The sequence below is a fragment of the Pinus tabuliformis genome, chromosome 7 (assembly GCF_031772625.1).
Source record: "Pinus tabuliformis cultivar Carrire ecotype Pingquan chromosome 7, CPIR1, whole genome shotgun sequence".
Taxonomy (NCBI): Eukaryota; Viridiplantae; Streptophyta; class Pinopsida; order Pinales; family Pinaceae; genus Pinus; species Pinus tabuliformis.
Window position 1 is genome coordinate 554,468,877 of NC_142293.1, and position 22,298 is coordinate 554,491,174.

Below are 22,298 nucleotides of genomic sequence, written 5' to 3' on the forward strand. Positions count from 1 at the left end.
AGTCAACACATATACGCCACTTTCCATTCTTTTTCGGCACCACTACTAATGGAGAGACCCATTTGCTGTCAGATATGGGGTAGATGAAGTTTACATCTAACAATTTTTGTAGTTCAGCTTTAACAATATCTTTAAGATGAGGATTTAACCTCCATTGAGGTTGTCGAATGGGCCTGGCATCTTTCTCTGTATAAATGTGGTGCATGCATAATTGGGGATCAATCCCTTTCATGTCTGGGTAATCCCATGCAAAGGCCTCTTTATATTTTCTCAGGAGTTGAACAAGCTTCTACTCTTGGTCAGCAGTTAGATTTTTGTTAATATTCAAAGTTTTTCCTGGCTCAATTTCTATGGTTTTGCTGTTATAAATAGAAGTTGTTGGTATTGATTGATCATTAATATCTTTTAAGGGATCTTCTTCTATTTCGTTATCGAGGGCTGCTTCGATCATGTGACATTTTAGATGGGATACGACATCTGGTTGGTTAATGTAAGTGTTAATGATGTCATCTTCTGTTTGATCCTTAAATTCGAGAGCATCTTCTATGGTTAGTGGTGATCTAATGTTTTCAGTTAGATATGATACAGGTTGTTTTCTGGTTTTGATTATTGTTAAACTTGGCTGAGCTGGAGGATATAAGGCTAAATTCTTCACATTGCTTCCTCTTGCTATAGTCATGCTGCACATTCGACAGCTTATGTAAGCATCCACGGTTGCTAGCCTAGAATTAGGGGATGTCCATCGAGTCGGTTTCTAGGATTGATGATCAGAAAATCTACAGGGTATTCCCAGGAGTCTACTGACACCATTACATCCTGTAATGTGCCTTTTGGTTTGACTACCGATCGGTCAGCCAGTTCCAACAAGGTCATGGTTGGGTCCAAGGATGTAATGCCAATCTTTTGACAAGTTGTGGTTGTAAGAATATTGATTGCTTCTCCTAATTCGACTAATGCATTGGGCAAGGAGCATCCATTTATTTGCATAGTGACTATAGGATTTCCTGGGTCCTCATATTTTATAGGTGTTTCTCTGCCTGATAGTAAATCAGATAAGGTACCGACTACATGGATAGTTGGGGTTGTTTTTATTTTCCTCTTTGGATTTTTCATACACAATTCCTTAATATTTTTTTCCATAAATCGGAATGTCCTGAATAGCCTAGAGGAGCGGTATTTTTATACGTAAATTTTTCAATTCTCCCAGAAGATCAAAATCGGGGTATTCTATTGGGCGGGGTATGATTAATCTTTCTAGGAATGGTGGAGAAGAGGTGATCGTTTGATCGTGAGTTTTCTATTTAACCATGTTCTCCACTTGTGGTGCTTGTTCTACAGGTAACTAATCTTCAATTTGTTTATTTTTATCCCCCTCTGATTCTATTATCCGCCCAGATCTTAATTGAAGCTCATTGCACTCCCTTAACTCGGTTTCTGGCTTTGGTCCTTCAATAATTTGCATAGATTGAACCGTTTTGTTGTTGGGGTTCAAGTTGGGTTGGGCTGGGAGGTGTGGTCATAGGTTGGTCTGAGGGTTCTGTTGCAATGTGTAGGGTGCTGGCAGTGTGGGTTGAGGTAGGGGGATTGTTCCTACTAGCTGATTTGTAGGTCTTTGCTAGCTTGACTGCCAGTTCTGGTTCTGTGAAGTTGAGGGTGGCCATTGGGATTGATATGCATTATTCTGCCAAAATGGTGGGAAGTAAGAGGAATTTGGCCAATTGTTATTTTGATTTGATTGGTTGGGCCAAGGTGGCATAGGGAATGGTTGTTGTGACCAATTGGAAAAAGGTGGCTAATTCTGCCACATGGCTCCTGGGTATTGTTGCGAATTATATTGTGAAGTTTGAAAGAAAGAGGATGGATCAGTCGGCGTACCTATTTGTCGTGGTTTCCATTGGCGACACTGATTTAGCAGGTAGATTGGTTTTGTTTCTTCCTCTGCCTCCTTATAGACTGCTTTTAACCTTGGGAGTGATGGGCAGCTTTCTGTGGTATGATCTTTAGTACATATGGCACAGGTTTGCACCATATCCAGTGGGCATTCTTTGTGACTATGCTTCTTCCTGCATCTAGGACAGAATATCACCAAATTTTGTTCTGCTTCTGCCTGCTTTTGTTTGGCTTGCATAATGTCCAATTGCGTTGTCAGAGTTCCCAAAATATCTGTTTTGAAATCCTCTAGTAGGTTGCCAATTTCTGCACGAGTTATACCTCCACCAGAGATTTTGTTGTCCCTAGTGGTCATGTTGCATTCTACTGGTTTCAATCTCGTACTACCTCTTGAGGACCTGATACACAATTTAATAATGTCAACATATTCTTCTTGATATATATCACCTTTTCCCATAATATTTAATGTTTCTATCCATTGTTCTTTCATCCCTTTAATCAGTGTAGTTTTTAGCACATTATCAGGTAAAGGCAGAGTTGCATAGGGAGACTGTTGGAGGTTATATTGAAATCGCTCCACATATTCTTCTAATGTTTCAGTGGGTCTTGCTACCATTTGGAATATTTTGTCTTTCAACTCCCTAGATCTGCAATAGTCCTGATATTTTTTTAGGAAAGCGGTTTCATTTGTTCCCAATCATTTATTGTGCTACCAGCTAATCCCATAAACCAATGCAAGGATGCTCTTTTTAGTGTGGAAGGAAACAGTTTTAGTTTTTGGGGGGCGGTGGTATAATCATAACCCCGACATAATACATCAAATTCAAACAGAAATGCATCTGGATCCTCTGATGTTAATCCATGAAAGGTGGGAATATTTTGGAGAGGGATGGCTTTCATGGGTGTGTTGACTGCTGTGTCAACGATGGGATATTGCAATGTAGAGGTCTGAGGTGCTTGTGGGTTGTTGGCCATTTGATCAAATATGTGCCAATACCCTTCCGGGATCTCTAGAGAGTTATTCCTAGGATGATTAGAAGGGGTGGGAATGATCTTAACAACACTCCCTCGATCTGGGATACTAGGTGTTCCTTGTTGAATTACTACCTGAGGGGATCTTGGTTCCTCTGTTTCCCCTGTTTCTCCTCCTCCATGAATATTACAAGAATTCCCTTCTTGTGAGGAAATTGAGTGCGAATTTTAAATCTCTTGAAAACTCTGCTCAGTTCCTATTGTTTTGCTGTGGACCTCAGCGTAGGCTACAGATGGTGAGCCTGTGGCCCGAAGGGAGACAATAGGTTGTCTGGAAGCAACATTTCTAGGACCTACTGATGGCTGAGATTTAGCTTTCTTTAAGATGTCGTCTATGAACATTGATCATCCAAGGGTCACCGGTCCCTTAGATCTATCTAGTTTGGGTAGTGGAATTGGATTGTTTTCAGGTTTTTTCTTCTTAGTCATTCATGCAAACAATTCAAATGTTTATCTCTACCCTAAGTTCTTAACAATTCTGCTGGAAAGCGGGCGGGGGAGCAGGCATTTTACGTGCTCCGTACGCAGGTTCTTACCTTTTGTTTTTAATACCTAGTTCTCTCCCAATAGATAAGCAACAAATACCTACTTCAAATTTCTGTAATTGTGCTGAAAAGCGGGTGGAGGAGCAAGCACTTTACTTGCTCGTTACGTAGGTTCTTACCTTCCGTTTTCAAAACCCAATTCTTCTTCAACAACAATCATCAGATGTACATTACTCCTTAGAAATGGCTACACTCTCCCCGGCAACGGCGCCAAAATGTTGAGTGATAAAAGGTGCCTTTTCAACTCCTAATTATCTTCACATTAATTATCAATCTGGGCAGGTCTTTCTATTTCAAGAGTGTACACAGTATGTGGCGGCTATTTAACTCAGAGAGTAATGCTTCTAAATTGCAGTATAGATCTTTTAAATACAAGAGTAAATGGATGCAGCAAGTAAATTCTAATTGCAATTAAAAGAAAACTCAATCCTTTAATGAAATCAAATCCTACAACAATTTAGGTAACAACAATATGCAATTCAAGTAACAACAATATCAGTTAAGAGTACAACAGTGATAACTCTTCTCTTAGAAATTGATTGAATTTAAATAAAATACACTACTCTATAAAAAAATGATGATATCAATCTGAGAGCCTAACAGCAGTAGTTAATTCTCATTACAGTTGATTACATCGAGCAAGATATTCATCTAGGAAACTCAATCCAAAGCAAAAGGAAACTAATTAAACAACAATGCTGTAAATTATATAAAACAAAGCTATTCTGTCAACGCAATGAAATAAGGAACAACAACGAAATAAAATAGCAGAAATCAATTATACTATCAACTGTCACATTTGCAAGAATCATAAATACATGACACAGGTGAAGCAGTGAATTCCATCGGAAGCCAGGCCCTTAGCCGCCAGCGTACATTGTTGGTTACTTCAGATAAGTGAAAAGGAACAACAACTCCTCTTATGCATTAATCATGAAAGAGTATTACAACGTATTTGCGTTCTTTGCTACAATGAAAGTCTGTAATTGAGAATTATAATAATAATAAGACCAACCATCCCTCTTTCTGCTTACAATCGTTGCCTTTTATAATGAGAAAGGGGTAAAAAGATAAATGATAAAAGCGACCCCTCATTCTAACTTCAGACATCTTCCTTTCTCGCGCTAATCTTGTTGATTTGCTTTTGGACGTATCTCCAACTACCATGTTCCTTCCTTAGCTTGCTACTTTTTCGCTGTCCCTTAGTTAGGGAACAACAGTTATCCCTTGTCATACTTTCTTGCATAAAGAATGTTAAAATTGGAAACTAGGGCCAAAATTCATGTGGGTCATCTTATTCATGGCTGATAATATGTTCATTAGATTCCCCTCGTCGAGAGGTGTAGGATTGATCTAAAGATCATCCAATTCCGACAAGTATTCATGGAGATATGAATTTATTTTGATTATGGAATTATTATCAAGCCGACATACAACTCATGTAGGCTTAGAAGCCCAACAGTCGCATCTATTCAAACACCAACGTTTTGTATAAATACAGAATGAATTTTCCTCATTTGGACTCACTCATCTCATCACATCTCTCTCTCTCTACTGTGCAGAAAAGAGTCTCTTCTCTACTGCGCAGAAAAGGGTCTCTCCCTCACACATGTGAAGCTGGAAGCTGCTGAAATTGAAGTTGTAACTTGTTGTGGTCACCAACAACCCCCCTCTTTGTTTAATGTTATTAATAACATCAAACAAAGGGGGACCCTTAACCAAAAATCCAAAAAAATATTTTTGTTTAATTTTTTTTTTGTATTAACTCCCTAAGAGCTATATCGCGTCGCAAAGGTAGAAAGAAGTGTTTTCCCAAAGCGCATAAATACACTGAAAAAGAGCGACGCGAGAACCCATCGCATCGCGTGCATTAAAAGTGCTCAAAAGGGGAAAACCTAAGGAATCGCCGACGGCCGATATGCGACGTCGCACGTCGCAATGTCGCATAAGCAGCACAGAGTGATAAGGCGAAAATTTAGCGATCTGCGATCTGCGATATTAACGATCTGCGATATCTGCGATCTGCGATAACACTTAATGACGTCGCAGCCCTCGATACTGCGATACCAATCGCAGAAAAGACTCATCGCAAGAATTCTTCGACATACGCGGTAGACCCAAAATTGAGCGCGCGCCTTAAGGGAAATTAATGACTGCATGCTTGAGTATCCAGAAATGATTGCATCGCATTTTTCGAAGAGTCAAGTCATGATGAATGTCAGAATTACGCATTCATTAGAATTTAATGCTTTCATGTCAATCTTTTCGTCATTTCCCTTCTTCTTTGCGTAAACTGCAAGACATGCAACTGATATAAATCTATATGCAGGAAACATCTAAGGAAAAGAGGAAAGCGCCAATAAGATAACAGAGAGAAGATGCCTCCGCAAATAGATGCCGCATGCAGCAGAACCGCGGATTCCAGAGTATCACCCAACAGGCACTGATGAAAATAGACTATCCAAGACTCAGAGTCAAAGGCGCACAAAAGCAGCATGTTTGCAAAAGATCCTAAAGCTCAGACTTGGTAAAGCAGAAAGAGAAATGCAAAAGAAGGAGGACGCTCCAGAAAAGCCTGGAACAAAGAACGGAAGCAATTCTCGATACAGGGGATTGTCCATACAGCGCGACTCCTAACTCATTGAGTCATTCGCACGACCGAAAACCGAAATAGCAACAGCAAAATCAGTTCGAAAGGAACCTGGGTTGTACTAAGTATACGCACAGCGAATACACCCGGCTAGAGAAAGGTTTTCGAAAATATCTTCTAGTCTGTCAGAAAGAGGTGCCAGCTCTTGTTATTTCTAATTTTCAAGCTCGAACAAAAGGAAAGAACAACCAGCCGACTCTTTCAGGGCGAACAGCGCATTGCTTACAACACTAAGGAGCAGATACAGAAACGGTTAGAAATTAGATTTGATTTTTAGAAATAAATTTGCTTTTAGTAAAAGGGCGGTCATTTGAAGCCGTTCCCTAAATTTGTGTAATTAAGATTAATTAGTTAGTAGTATTTAACCCTTCTCATGGCATTTGGAGAAGGGTCCGGAAATCTGTCAAAAAAATTGTCCTCAGAACATGCACTTTTGCACCCTCGGAGGGGGTTTTTGATGAATGGATGGATCGAGATTTATTTATGTTTGCATTTTAATGTCTGTTACTGATGTTGCACTTCTGTACTCTTAGCAGATATTAGAACAAGTAGAAATAAATCGTTATTGCTTGAAGTTTATTAGTGAAATCAGTCATAAATGGTACTTTTATCTCTTGACTAATTTCTGCTTATATTCCTAAAGTGATATGCAGCTGAGTTCTTTATATGTTAATGTATGAATGTGTGTATTACCATTTGGCACTTCTGTACGGTGGAGTCATTTATTTGTGCTTGACATATGAATAACTAATTATGCGATATGCTGTTCACAACTGTTTTGCCTAACTTTTTATGCAGAATGGTTTATCTTTATTGATTTATATTCTTATAATAGCTGAATGATCTTTATTACCAGCTGTTGTTCGAAATCTTTTTAGATCGCATAATAGAAGAAAATACCCCGGGTTAGCGTAGACTAGATGTATTGTTTTTCCATTAGATTACAATAGCATAGAGTTACTTTAGAAGTTAGAATTAAAATTAGCTTAGAATACCTCTAGATCAATACCATCAAACTCTACACACACACGCACACCCCTCACATTGGGAAACTGGTCCCATTATCCCCAGTCGGACCCGCTACTCCAAACGGGCAAGGAGCCGCCAACCAGGTTCCCGACCGGGTGGGTATCCCCCTTGTTGTTGACCCGATTTCGGGGCCCTCAACATTTCTGGTGCTAGAAGGAGGGCACGAGCTATGAATGGCGCATAAGTCGAAATCTAAATACCATTCTGAGAGCAAATCACCCTCATCAACTCCCCCGACTTCTCCGGTACGATTAAACTCGGAACTAGAAGTCGCTCGGGCATCCACCGCTGCTACACACCCTAATATATCAGACCAACTTATCATTGATCCCCCTGAACTTCAAACTTTGATTCGTAAACTCCAGGGATTCTCTATTTTTACTCAGAGGTCTGATAAATCTAAAGGCAGCGTGACTTCGCAGTACAATCCTACTCATCCCCTGACCAGATTGAAGAGTGAAAAGTTTGGCATCCAGCCAACTGAAATTCCTCTCCCCACTAGGAAAAGAGCAAGGAAAGCACTTCCAGAGTCTGACAGAGAGACTCTTTCATCTACCTCGTCCATTTCAACTCCCTCACCGCGAAGTCAGCCACCCACATCTTCACCCCAGATCACTCATCCATCTTCCGCAACCCTTCCTCCGCGATCATCGAAGATCATAATATCTCCCTCTTCTCAGCATCAGAGATCATCTTCTACACTTCCATTAACTAGCAGCTCAACGATGGCCCAGTCTCCATGGAACAATCCTGGGGCAGTTTTAATGCCTCCACCCCTGAGCCCTATACCGGCCCATCCTGAGAAATGGCTGCCTAAATTGAATCCAGAAGCAGGAATGCTAGCCGAAGAACATATCAATAACTTCATGCTTTCTGTTAATCTCAACGGAGTTACTAACGAAGACGCTGTTGTCCGGCTTTTCCCTTATACAATGCAAGGAACAGCCGGGTCATGGTACTTTTCGTTACCTTCCGGATCCATCACAAGCTGGGACATTTTTCAAAGTCAGTTCCTCACCAATTTTGGTGATGACAGATCCACGGCGACATTGATCAATGACCTATCTAATCTTAAGGTTGAGGCTAGAGAACCCATTAAAGATTTTAACTTACGGTTCAATAAGATCCTCAACAAGATTCCCGCTGCTTCACAACCCAGCGAGGAAGTAAGATGTGAATGGTACATCACGGCCTTACCATCTAACTTGGCTATCTTCGTAGATAGGGCAAGCAAGACAACCTTAGTTGAAAACTTAACAGAGGCGTTAGCAGTTGAAAAACGCGTAGTAGCCCTTGAAAAGAGATCTGCAATTGAAGAACGTAAATCTAAGAAGATCTCTTTCAAAGAAGACACCAAGAAGAAGCAAACGAAAGATCCTTTCGATATGGAAGGATTACAAAAAGTATTAAAGGCCATGTCCAATGAGATGATTGATATAAGAAAACAAGTAGCAGAAACGTCTTCAAGAAAGCCTTTCAGGACTTTTAAAAGAAACCCTCCCATGGAGACAAAGCCACCCAACGTTGTCTCAAACGTTGAATCTGAAGAAGAAGAAGAAGAGAATACCACTGAAGGGTAGACCGGCGATGAAGAAGTTGTAGAACTACAAGGAATGTGGGACTTCATCCTCCCACAAGAAGAGGATCAGGAAGCATTTCCTGTTAGCACGAGAAGCAAAAATCAACTTGATCCTCCCCAAACTACCCCAAAACAAAAGGGCGCAAGCCCTGCAACAAAAGATAAGGTCGCAACAAAAAAGACAACTACTAAAGCGACCCAGTTTAGCCCAGTCCAATCTGATCAAGCACCTCCATCAAGAACACTGATAGTGTCGGATGAAATGGAGTATAACATCATTGATGACATGAAGAAGACTAGGGCTAACATCACTCTTTATGAATTGAGTAAATTGAAACACCAGCAGAAAATAATGATGAAAGAATTACATGCTGTGCCTACTACATCTTTACCTACAGCTGTAGCTTCCCACAATTTGGGAAGGCCTCCAACCAACGCGACCAATAAGATTGATCCAAATGACATCGCCTTGATTGGAGGAAGATCAAGATCTCATACTCCTCCTTTTCTTCTCACATATGAAATCTTCAATAAAAACGTGCACAATTGCTTGGTTGATTCTGGTGCTTCAACCAATATTTTACCCAGGTCAATATGTGCCAAATTGAATGTTCAACCGCAAAAATCCGCAGTACGTATAGTTCAACTTGATCGATCCCAAGTCGAGGTGATTGGTGAACTTAATTAGGTGACCATAAGATTGTCGTCTAACCCAAAAGTGTGTCAGGTTATCGACATTCTAGTAGCTGATATCCCTAAGTTCTATGGTTTGATTCTTAGCAGGGATTGGTCGGAGAAACTCCACGGGTATTTCTCAACCGACTGGTCACACATGTGGTTACCATACAATGGTAAACCAAATCAGATAAAGGTTGAACAAGAGTTGCACCAAAAATACATAGTGACAGAACTGGAAGGAGAAAATGAAGCCATAACATACAACAACAGCATTGTAGGCAATTACGCAGTAGATTCTTTCCTCGGCAATTTCAATGCTCATATTTCACCTTACTTAGAGAATTCAATTTTATCCCAAGTTGAAAATTTCTCCCAAACTGATGACTCAAAATGTTTTAGTTTTTTAGATAATTCTATAAATACTTCTTTATTTTGGAAATTATATTTTGACGGGTCTAAATCCAATGAGGGAGCAGGAGCAGGATGCATTCTGATTAGCCCGGACGGGAACAAGATTATGCTCACATGCAGACTTGAGTTCGATTGCACGAACAACACGACGGAGTACGAAGCCTTGGTTCAAGGCCTATACAAAGCGATCGGATTGAACGTTAAGTATCTTCAAGTCTTTGGAGATTCTGAGATCATCGTAAAATAGGTACGTAACACCATACACTGCCTGTCAAGTCATTTAAAGCACTATCAATCGTTAGTTCAAGATCTCACTGCACATTTCATAGCATTCAACATCTCGTCAATTCCAAGAATTCAAAACGCGAGCGCAGACCTGTTAGCTAACGTAGCCTCTAGACTTATTCCTTCCGAAGACTTCAGTCCAGATAGATTCTCAATAGAATTAATCTTTAGACCATCCATCCCTGAAAACATCACCAACTGGAGAGTATTCAACGACGATCCAGACATCGTAAGTTTCCTCACCTCTGAAGGATCCTACTCAAACCAGATAATCGACGAAGACTGTCATGATCACCAAATACAACAAAGTAGCACTGATAATGCTATACCCAAATCGGTGGTCAAGTTAGAAGACCTATATGATTTAAAAAGTCGGTTCAAAAGGTCAGCTAATGCCAAACTCTACAGTTCAACTCTGAACTATGAATCGGTGAACCTAGGAACCGACGAGAAGCCACAAAACGTTAATCTAGGCCAGGGCCTAGCCCCTGAAGAGAAATCAGCGTACATCCGTCTTCTGAGACAGTATAAAAACGTTTTTGCCTGGAATTACGATGAGCTGAAGACTTACAACACTTCTATCATTCAACACACTATCCCTATGATTGACAATGAAAAACCTGTCCAGCAGAAGCTCAGAAAAATACACCCTAACTTAGAAAATCAGATAAAAACTGAGCTTAATAAGTTGTTGAGAGCCAGAATAATTTTCCCCGTCAGGCATTCCAAATGGGTGTCCAATATGGTACCCGTTAGGAAGAAAAACGGAGACATTAGAATCTGTATCGATTTCCGAAATCTCAACAAAGCCTGTCAGAAAGATAACTTTCCCCTCCCACCTATGGAGCAAATATTACAGGCAGTAGCAGGCTCAGAATTAATGTCTTTCCTGGATGGATTTTCAGGATACAATCAAGTACTGGTGCATCCCGATGATTAGTTAAAGACTACGTTCCGAACCAAATGGGGCACTTATGCATATCGGAAGATGCCATTTGGTCTGATCAATGCCGGAGCTACCTTTCAGAGAGCCATGGACATCGCGTTTAAAGGGTTAGTTAATAAATCGGTAGTGATTTACCTGGACGATATAACAGTGTACTCCAAGAACCGAAGCAACCACCTCAAAGATTTGAAACAAATCTTTCAAAGATGTTTAAGGTATGGGATCTCACTTAACCCGAAGAAATCTTTTTTCGCATTAAGTGAAGGGAAATTGCTAGGATTCATAGTGTCAAAATCTGGTATCCACATTGAACCTGACAGAATCAAAGAAATTTCCGAGATATCCATGCCCCATAACAAAAAGACCATGCAATCCTTCCTGGGACAGATCAATTTTGTAAAAAGGTTTGTCCCAGATTTTTCACGTATTATTTCTCCTTTACAAAAAATGATAAAAAAGAATTCAAACTTTAAATGGGGTCTAGACGAGCATGAAGCATTCAACTTGATCAAACAAGCCATCATCAACGCTCCATCTTTAGCAACCCCAAATTTTTCAGAACCTTTCATCTTATACACGTTTGCCTCAGAAAAATCTTATGCTGCGATTTTAACTCAAGCGAATCAAGAAAAGGTAGAAGCTCCAATCGCATTTTTTAGCTCGAACTTACAAGGTGCTGAACTCAATTATTCAGACGTGGAGAAACAGGCATATGTTGTTTTCAAAGCAATCAAATATTTCAGACCTTTCTTGCTAAAGGCCCATACCAAAGTCATAGTACCATTTCCAGCGGTAAGAAACCTCTTGATACAGAAGGATGTGGGCGAAAAGAGAGCGAATTGGATCATCGCCTTACAAGAATACGACCTTGAGATCAAGCCGGCACACATCGTAAGAGGTCAAGGCTTCTGCAAGATGTTAGCTGGAGCATCGCAAATTCCTGAGAACTCGTCTGAAGAGGTACACACGTATGAGGTAAGCCTAAACGACGCAGAATCATTATATGTCGACACCATTTATTTTCTTAAGAACGGGTATGCTCCATTTCACCTGGATCACACCAAGAAGAGAGCCCTGAGATTGAAAGCTAAACAATACCAGCTCATAAATGATGTCCTGTTTAAAAGAAATTATGATTCTGTGCTTCTTAGATGTCTTGAGAAAACTGAAGCCGAAAAGGTTTTGCAGGAACTCCACGATGGACCAGCAGGTGGACACTATGCTGGAGAAGCCACCGCACATAAAATCTTACGTGCAGGATATTACTGGCCCACGCTGTTCAAAGACTCATACAATCACGTAAGGAAGTGCCCAGTCTGCCAGACTGCTGCAGGGAAACAAAAGAAGTCATCCATGCCACTGCAGCCGGTTAACATCGAGCAGCCGTTCAGTCAATGGGGCCTGGACATAATAGGTGAGATCGTTCCTCACTCTTCTAAACAACATAGGTATATCCTCACAGCAACTGACTATTTTACCAAATGGGTAGAGGCAGTTCCTCTCAAGACAGCTAATTCTGAAAACATTATTGAATTCATAGATCAGTTTATCATCACTAGGTTTGGATTACCAATGGCCTTAATGTTTGATAATGCATCATATTTTTCTGGAAATACCATGACTGAGTTTGCGCTCAAAAGAGGGTTCAAACTGAAGTATTCTGCCAATTACTATCCGCAAGGTAATGGGTTGGCTGAATCGACAAACAAGAACCTAATCAGGATTATTAAAAAGACAGTCGACCAAAACCAAAAGAATGGGCACAAAGCGTTGGTAAACGCCTTATGGGCAGATAGAATTACAAAGAAAGCTTCTATTGGCACTTCTCCCTTCAATTTAGTTTACGGGAGAGAAGCAGTTCTTCCTACTCACTTAGTCATTCCCTCTTTGTCCTTAGTACAATACATTGATGAAGTACCTACTTCCTCCTTACAATTAAGACAAATGGAAATAATCAAACTAGAAGAACGACGAGAACAGGCTAAGAAAACCCATGCTCACCACCAGGCACTAATAAAATCCTCTTTCGACTCAAACATCATGACCAGAAAAAACTTTCAGATGGGAGATTTAGTTTTAAAATGGGATAAGGCACATGAAGAAAAGGGCAAACATACGAAATTCCAGAAGCTGTGGCTTGGTCCTTTTCAGATTGTAGAGGTCATAGGCCCATCGACTTTTGTGTTGCAGGATTTAACAGGCAGGAGAGATTCTCTGCCTGTGAATGGACAAATTCTCAAAATATATTTTCCATAGAAGAGAATTCTTCTAATTTTTGTAGGATAGATTTAATTTTTAGTTTTTATTCTGTTTTGTTTGTTTTTGTTTTCTTTTTATGAATAAAACTCGTTGTAAATGATCATTTAAAAAGGATTCATGAAAGAGCACGCCAATTCTCTATCAGATTTTGATTTCGCTTGTACAAATAGCAAATTTTTTTGAAAAATCTGAATTTTATTATTGACAAATAGAGTTAACTTCACCCTGATTACGATATTAGTTTCAACCTCAAAAAACTTTGACGAAAGCAACCTTTGGTAAAGAATTGTTTTGTATCAGCACAATGAAAAGTATCATCAATAATAAAATAAGTGTTCTCTACAAAACTGTTGTTTTCAAAAACTCTATTATTGTCGTCCAGAGCTTTCTGAAGGAAAAACAATGACTTCCTCCCTGCTAAAAGGAAATTGCAGCATTCAGAGAAACAATCCAAGGAAAACACTATATCTCAAAGAATAAGAGGTCTCATCACGAGCCGGCTTATCATGATCACAGATATTATAACTTGCTGACTTTGCCAATACTGTCTATCAAAAAAGGGCAACGACTTAAGATTGTTGCAATCAAAAGACAAGAGGTCTCATCACGAGCCGACTTGTTCAGCAAAAGTGTAAATCAAGTGAATGACTGTGTCATAATTTGGCCACCAAACCAAGACATTGTTCTTTAGAGAATTAAAAAAGGAAAAGTGTGTCAAAAAGGATTTTTCTTTGGAATGTTGCGAGTAACCTCAAGCAGGAAAAAGGATCATTGCTGGATAACATGGTAACCCTGTCGAGGCTATGGACGCTTGCGGGCAACAGAGGCTCTACCTACGACAAATGAGCATACTTTTAAGCCAGTACGCAGAGAAGACCTTATTTTATCTTTAATCAAGACCAAGTAATGTCTGGTGCGAATGCAAGAAAAAGCCTGAGGAAGCAAGCAATTGGGATATAAAAAGGTTGAGACAAAGTATCGTTGACGAGGTGAGGGGTAATCTACTCTATCTGTCCATAACAAAATTTAGACATAATTTTTTTTTTTGCTGTTTCGGAAGTGAACGGTCAATAGAAAAGCAGAGATAACTGGTTCTTCACAGTGAATCGCCATTGTTGTGGTCACCAACAACCCCCCTCTTTGTTTAATGTTATTAATAACATCAAACAAAGGGGGACCCTTAACCAAAAATCCAAAAAAATATTTTTGTTTAAATTTTTTTTTGTATTAACTCCCTAAGAGCTATATCGCGTCGCAAAGGTAGAAAGAAGCGTTTTCCCAAAGCGCATAAATACACTGAAAAAGAGCGACGCGAGAACCCATCGCATTGCGTGCATTAAAAGCGCTCAAAAGGGGAAAACCTAAGGAATCGCCGACGGCCGATATGCGACGTCGCACGTCGCAATGTCGCATAAGCAGCACAGAGTGATAAGGCGAAAATTTAGCGATCTGCGATCTGCGATATTAACGATCTGCGATCTGCGATATCTGCGATCTGCGATAACACTTAATGACGTCGCAGCCCTCGATACTGCGATACCAATCGTAGAAAAGACTCATCGCAAGAATTCTCCGACATACGCGGTAGACCCAAAATTGAGCGCGCGCCTTAAGGGAAATTAATGACCGCATGCTTGAGTATCCAGAAATGATTGCATCACATTTTTCGAAGAGTCAAGTCATGATGAATGTCAGAATTACGCATTCATTAGAATTTAATGCTTTCATGTCAATCTTTTTGTCATTTCCCTTCTTCTTTGCGTAAACTGCAAGACATGCAACTGATATAAATCTATATGCAAGAAACATCTAAGGAAAAGAGGAAAGCGCCAATAAGATAACAGAGATAAGATGCCTCCGCAAATAGATGCCGCATGCAGTAGAACCGCGGATTCCAGAGTATCACCCAACAGGCACTGATGAAAATAGACTATCCAAGACTCAGAGTCAAATGCGCACAAAAGCAGCATGCTTGCAAAAGATCCTGAAGCTCAGACTTGGTAAAGCAGAAAGAGAAACGCAAAAGAAGGAGGACGCTCCAGAAAAGCCTGGAACAAAGAACGGAAGCAATTCTCGATATAGGGGATTGTCCATACAGCGCGACTCCTAACTCATTGAGTCATTCGCACGACCGGAAACCGAAATAGCAACAGCAAAATCAGTTCGAAAGGAACCTGGGTTGTATTAAGTATACGCACAGCGAATACACCCGGCTAGAGAAAGGTTTTCGAAAATATCTTCTAGTATGTCAGAAAGAGGTGCCAGCTCTTGTTATTTCTAATTTTCAAGCTCGAACAAAAGGAAAGAACAACCAGCCGACTCTTTCAGGGCGAACAGCGCATTGCTTACAGCACTAAGGAGCAGATACAGAAACGGTTAGAAATTAGATTTGATTTTTAGAAATAAATTTGCTTTTAGTAAAAGGGCGGTCATTTGAATCCGTTCCCTAAATTTGTGTAATTAAGATTAATTAGTTAGTAGTATTTAACCCTTCTCATGGCATTTGGAGAAGGGTCCGGAAATCTGTCAAAAAACTTGTCCTCAGAACATGCACTTTTGCACCCTCGGAGGGGGTTTTGATGAATGGATGGATCGAGATTTATTTATGTTTGCATTTTAATGTCTGTTACTGATGTTGCACTTCTGTACTCTTAGCAGATATTAGAACAAGTAGAAATAAATCGTTATTGCTTGAAGTTTATTAGTGAAATCAGTCATAAATGGTACTTTTATCTCTTGACTAATTTCTGCTTATATTCCTAAAGTGATATGCAGCTGAGTTCTTTATATGTTAATGTATGAATGTGTGTATTACCATTTGGCACTTCTGTACGCTGGAGTCATTTATTTGTGCTTGACATATGAATAACTAATTATGCGATATGTTGTTCACAACTGTTTTGCCTAACTTTTTATGCAGAATGGTTTATCTTTATTGATTTATATTCTTATAATAGCTGAATGATCTTTATTACCAGCTGTTGTTCGAAATCTTTTTAGATCGCATAATAGAAGAAAATACCCCGGGTTAGCGTAGACTAGATGTATTGTTTTTCCATTAGATTACAATAGCATAGAGTTACTTTAGAAGTTAGAATTAAAATTAGCCTAGAATACCTCTAGATCAATACCATCAAACTCTACACACACACGCACACCCCTCACATTGGGAAACTGGTCCCATTATCCCCAGTCGGACCCGCTACTCCAAACGGGCAAGGAGCCGCCAACCAGGTTGCCGACCGGGTGGGTATCCCCCTTGTTGTCGACCCGATTTCGGGGCCCTCAACATAACTGCAGAAGTAAAGTTTGACTTGCATGAACTAGAAGATCTCCTCATTTGAACTGTGCTGTAGGTTCCTCTGAACCTCCTCTGAAAGCTGCAACTTTTGGTGGTGGAATCAAGTCAATCTGACGGACAGTTTGCAAGATATTGACTGCCCTAGTTTGAAGGAAGCTGTTGAAACTGAAGCTGCAACTGCAGAAGTTAAGTTTGACCTATGTGGACTAGAAGATCTCCTCATATGAACTGCACTATAGGTTCATCTGATCCTCCTCTGGAAGCCACAACTTTTGGTGGTGGAATCAAGCCGATCCGACGGTCGGTTTGTGAGATATCGACTGCCCTAGTTTTGATGATGAAGCCGCTAATGCTGATGCTGCTGATCTAGGGTTTGCTAATGTTGATATAAATCAGATTTATTGTACCATTTCTCTATGCTGAATTATTGAAGATAAAAGAATATTTGATCAAAGGGTTTCCCCACACATTGTGGGGTTTGTCCCTAGCTAGCCGCCACATCTTGTATCTCTTGTCTTGGATTGTTTTCTATCGATTGTTTAATGTTCTATCTGCACTTTACTTTATGTACATTTGATTGCTAATTTGTGGAATATAATAAGAAAAAGAAGTAAACTGTTATAAGCATAGAACATACCATAACTTAACATGGTATCAGAGCTGAGGTGAAGACAAAGCCCGAGCAAGAGCAAGAGCAATCACCAAAGAGAAGATTTTCAAGGCTATCCTAAAAGAACTATGGGGTCCTCAACACTCTTTCCTACCGAAGACAAGCTCCGTGAGAAAGCTAACTATCACGGATGGAAGATGTCTATCGATCTAACCCTAGAAGATCAAGGAGTGTTGGACCATGTAAGAGGCAATATTGTTGAGCCTCCATCAAATGCATCCACTGCTACCTGGAACAAATGGAAAAACGGAGAAGTCAAAACAAAGAAGATCATCCAGGACTCTATCGACAAGCACTTGGTGGCCTACATCTCTGAACTGGACACCTCCAAGGAAATCTACGATAGACTGGTGAGTTTATTTAAAGTTAATGATGCAAATCAAGTTTTTTTTCTTAGAAATAAACTGAGGGAAATCAAGAAGGGTAAAGATGAGAGTATGCAAGCATACTTCTTAAGAATCACCGAGATCAAGAACGATCTCCTATCTATTGGGGAGACTATTACTGACAGAGAAATGGCACTCACGACTCTTGGAGGATTACCATCTGAATGGTACGTGTTCAGGACTACTCTTCTGAACAATAATATAATTCTTGGTTTCGAGGATTTAATGGCTAGATGCATTCAAGAAGAAACAAGGGTAGAAGAGCAAGAAATGCCCATGCCTAAAGGTCCTCTTGCTGCCTTTTCTTCTCATGCTAAGAAAAGAAATAATTCTAGGATTAAATCAAAAGGAAAGGTTGGACCTAAGGGTGGAAGAAACGGATGATGTTACATCTGCGATAAAGTAGGTCACTATGCAAGGGAGTGCCCTGATAGAAAGGACTCACACCGGGACGATGATAAAAATCCCTCTGATGGCAATCAAAGGAATGACAAATTCAATAGCAAAGGTAAGAGGAGAACTGGGAATAAAGGAAGAGGACAACCATTCAAGAAGGCTAGAAATTCCAGGATGTATTAAATGCACTTGACCTCAAAAAGAACCTGGTGTCCATCTCGGCAATGGAAGACAAAGGTTACAAGGTAACCTTTAGCGATGGCAAGGTACGCATATGGAAAAATAATGTTAAAGATTCTTTTTCTTTTGGGTTTCGTGTTGATTCATTATATCAGGTCGATGGATGTCCGCTAGGTGTCATGTCTTATGAGACATCTCTTTAGTCTAAACTTTGGCATCAGAGGTTTGCCCACCTTCATTATAAATCGCTACTCGGTGTAAGACAAATGGTGATAGGGATGCCCAAAGTCCGAGTAAAGAAAGAAGGTGTATGTCCAGGATGTGCTGAAGGAAAGCTAAAAAGGGGACCATTCCCCTCAAGCCAAAGCAAGACCTCCGATATATTACAGTTGGTTCACTCAGGCATATCTAAGGCTGGCATTAAGAGGGAGACTACTACACCACATACTCCTGAGCAAAATGGTGTGGCGGAAAGGAAGAATTGTACGATTGTGGAAGCTGTCTCTATGGGTAGATGATGTAACAATGTCTGATTTGGAGGAACCCATGGATCCTATTTATCCACCTGAGCCTTCCTCTTCTAGGAAGAGGCCTTCATGGCTTAGGGGGATACTTGATGATGCTGAAGGACATGCTGCACCCCGAGGAACCTTCCGTCAAAGTAAGAAACCTAACAGGTATCAGGGATACCTGACCATCATGAGCACGATCATACAAAATGAGCCTTCATCATTCTCAGATGCCGTCAAGCATCAAGTATGGAAGGATGCTATGACCATAGAATATGAGTCTATTATGGAGAATGATGTCTGGGAAGTAGTTCCCAGACCCCAGGACAAGACAATTGTCACTTCTAAATGGCTTTACAAGATAAAGCATGCAGCATATGGAAGTACAGAAAAGTATAAGGCTCGTTTTGTGGCTCGTGGTTTCTCCCAGAAGGAAGGTATAGGCTATGATGTAATATTTGCACCTGTTTCCAGATATACGACCATCCGCTCGATCATAGCCCTTGCGGCTTCACAAGGATGGAACCTACATCAGATGGATGTCAAGACCGCTTTCTTGCATGGTTCGATCAAAGAATAGGTCTACGTGGAGCAACCCGAATGATTTGAGATTTATGATAAAAAATATCATGTATGCAGGCTGAAGAAGGCTCTCTATGGGCTGAAGCAAGCACCCAAAGCATGGTATGAGAAGATCGACAGCTACTTGATGAAGCTGGGATTCACTAGGAGTGAAGCTGACCCTAACCTTACTTTAAGGTTGAAGATGACAAACCTCTCATATTGGTGCTGTATGTGGATGACCTATTTCTAACAAGTGCAGACCCTCTCATTCACAAATGTAAGAGGGAGTTGGCTTTTAAATTTGAAATGAAGAACCAAGGACTTGAAGTGTGGCAGAAGCCAAAGGGAAATTTCCTATCTCAAGGAAAATATGTGGTGAAGATTCTGAAAAGATTTGGTATGATGCACTGCAAGCCTGTGACTACCTCGATGATCTTAACTTTCGGAAGTTATATGGTAGTGATGTCGGACCAGATTTGGGAAATGCCTCTGAGCTTCAGAAACTCATTCACGTTGATGTTCTTGGTGAACCTCCGTCCGAACATATGTTTTGCAGTTAGCATTGTGAGCTCATATTTGGTTGAACCTCACTAGATTGGTGCCAAGAATCTTCTGAGATGTCTTCAGGACACAATCTCTCATGGATTGAGATACACTGCTGGAAATATGAAACTGCATGATTATTCGAATGCTGATTAGGCAGGTAGTGTGGAGGATCATTGGAGCACTTTTAGTGCTGTTTCTCTTTGGATTCTACTTCGATATAATGGATGAGCAGGAAGCAGAAGTCGGTTGCCATAAGCATCGCCGAGACCAGATACATATCTACGAGTATGATCTCGTATGAAGCTGCCTAGTTGGGAAAGCTCTTCAGTGAGCTGTTTGAACACATACCACTGTGATTCTCTGTAACAACCAGAGGTGGGATTCGATTATTGAGGAATCCTGTATTCGTCGATTGCTCCAGCAGATAGACATCATCTGGGATATGGTAAGTCGATGAGCAAGGAGGCTCCATCACATTAAGATGATGTACAGGTCGATACACCTTGTCAAAGCCCCGAGGAAAGATCTAATCTGTGATTTTCCCAAATGACTTGGAGTCATCAAGAAACCCTTCTACAAGGGTCTTGCATGTTGGATACATTGAGCTCTGGGAGCTCTGAGGGCTTGCGGTTCTTACTGGAGCAACATACGACCATGGGGTGACTCACCCTCCCCTGGTGGTGTGCACTGGAACAAGATGATTCACTCTCTTGTGGGACAAGATGATTCACTCTCTTGTGGAACATGATGATTTTCTCTCCTGTGTAGCAGGATGATTAGTTCTCTTGTGAGGCCTGGATTGATGTGTTCTCCATGGCGATTGTAGCAGGATTGATGTGTTCTCCATGGCGATTATAGCAGGATTGATGTGTTCTCCTGTGAGGCCTGGATTGATGTGTTCTCCATGGCGATTGTAGCAGGATTGATGTGTTCTCCATGGCGATTGTAGCAGGATTGAGGTGTTCTCCTATGAGGCCTGGATTGATGTGTTCTCCATGGCGATTATATCAGGATTGATGTGTTCTCCTGTGAGGACAGGATTGATTAGTTCTCCTGTCGAGGCATCCTACCCATGTAGTCTGGGACTCATGGGAAGTACCTCTCATATGATCAATGAGCAGGGAAATGAAGTTAGGGACCATAGTAGTACCGATGGACGCATCGTTGTATCTACTATACTCCCTACGCTAGGATGACCTCCATTGATCTGGGATCAATGATACTGGTCTGGGACCAGTGGTAGGAGTGGTACATTCTATGACACTAACTTCGGGTCGGTTGTTACTGGTCTGGGACCAGTGGTACGCACTCTGAGACTGACTTTGAGTCAGTGGAGGATGTTACTGGTCTGGGACCAGTGGTAGGAGTTGTACTCACTATGACATTGACTTCGGGTTGGTTGAGACTAGTCTGGGACCAGTGGTACATACTCTGAGACTGACTTTGAGTCAGTATGATACATCCTCGATCATTTCTTCTTCTTCATAATTCGGACAAAAGCAGAGCAGAACAGAACAAAGCAGAGCAGAGCATAACAAAGCAGAGTCGTACAGATCAGTACAGGGTAGAACAAGACAAAGCAGAACAGGAAGAATAGAGCAGAGTAGGGCAAGGGTCAGGCTGTACAGGGCAGTGCATTTGATGGATGAATAGTAACGATCGATAGACAGATTGCAGATGAAGTTCTCCCTAGTTGAGAGGGAGTGTTAAAATTGGAAACTAGGGCCAAACTTCATGTGGGTCATCTTATTCATGGTTGATAATATGTTCATTAGATTCCTCACACTGAGAGGTGTAGGATTGATCTAAAGATCATCTGATTCCGATAAGTCTTCATGGAGATATGAATCTATTTTGATTATGGAATTATTATCAAGCCGACCTACAACTCATGTAGGCTCAGAAGCCCAACAGTCGCATCTATTCAAACACCAACGTTGTGTATAAATACAGGATGAATTTTCCTCATTTGGACTCACTCATCTCATCACATCTCTCTCTCTCTACTGCGCAGAAAAGAGTCTCTTCTCTACTGCGCAGAAAAGGGTCTCTCCCTCACACATGTGAAGCCGGAAGCTGCTGAAATTGAAGCTGCAACTGTAGAAGTAAAGTTTGACCTACGTGGACCAGAAGATCTCCTCATTTGAACTATGTTGTAGGTTCATCTGAACCTCCTCTGAAAGCCACAAATTTTGGTGGTGGAATCAAGTCAATCTGACGGACGGTTTGCAAGATATCGACTGCCCTAGTTTGAAGGAAGCTGCTGAAACTGAAGCTGCAACTGCAGAAGTTAAGTTTTACCTGCGTGGACCAAAAGATCTCCTCATCTAAATTATGCTGTAGGTTCATCTAAACCTCCTCTGGAAGCTGCAACTTTTTGTGGTGGAATCAAGTCGATCCAACGGTCAGTTTGTGAGATATCGACTGCCCTAGTTTTGATGA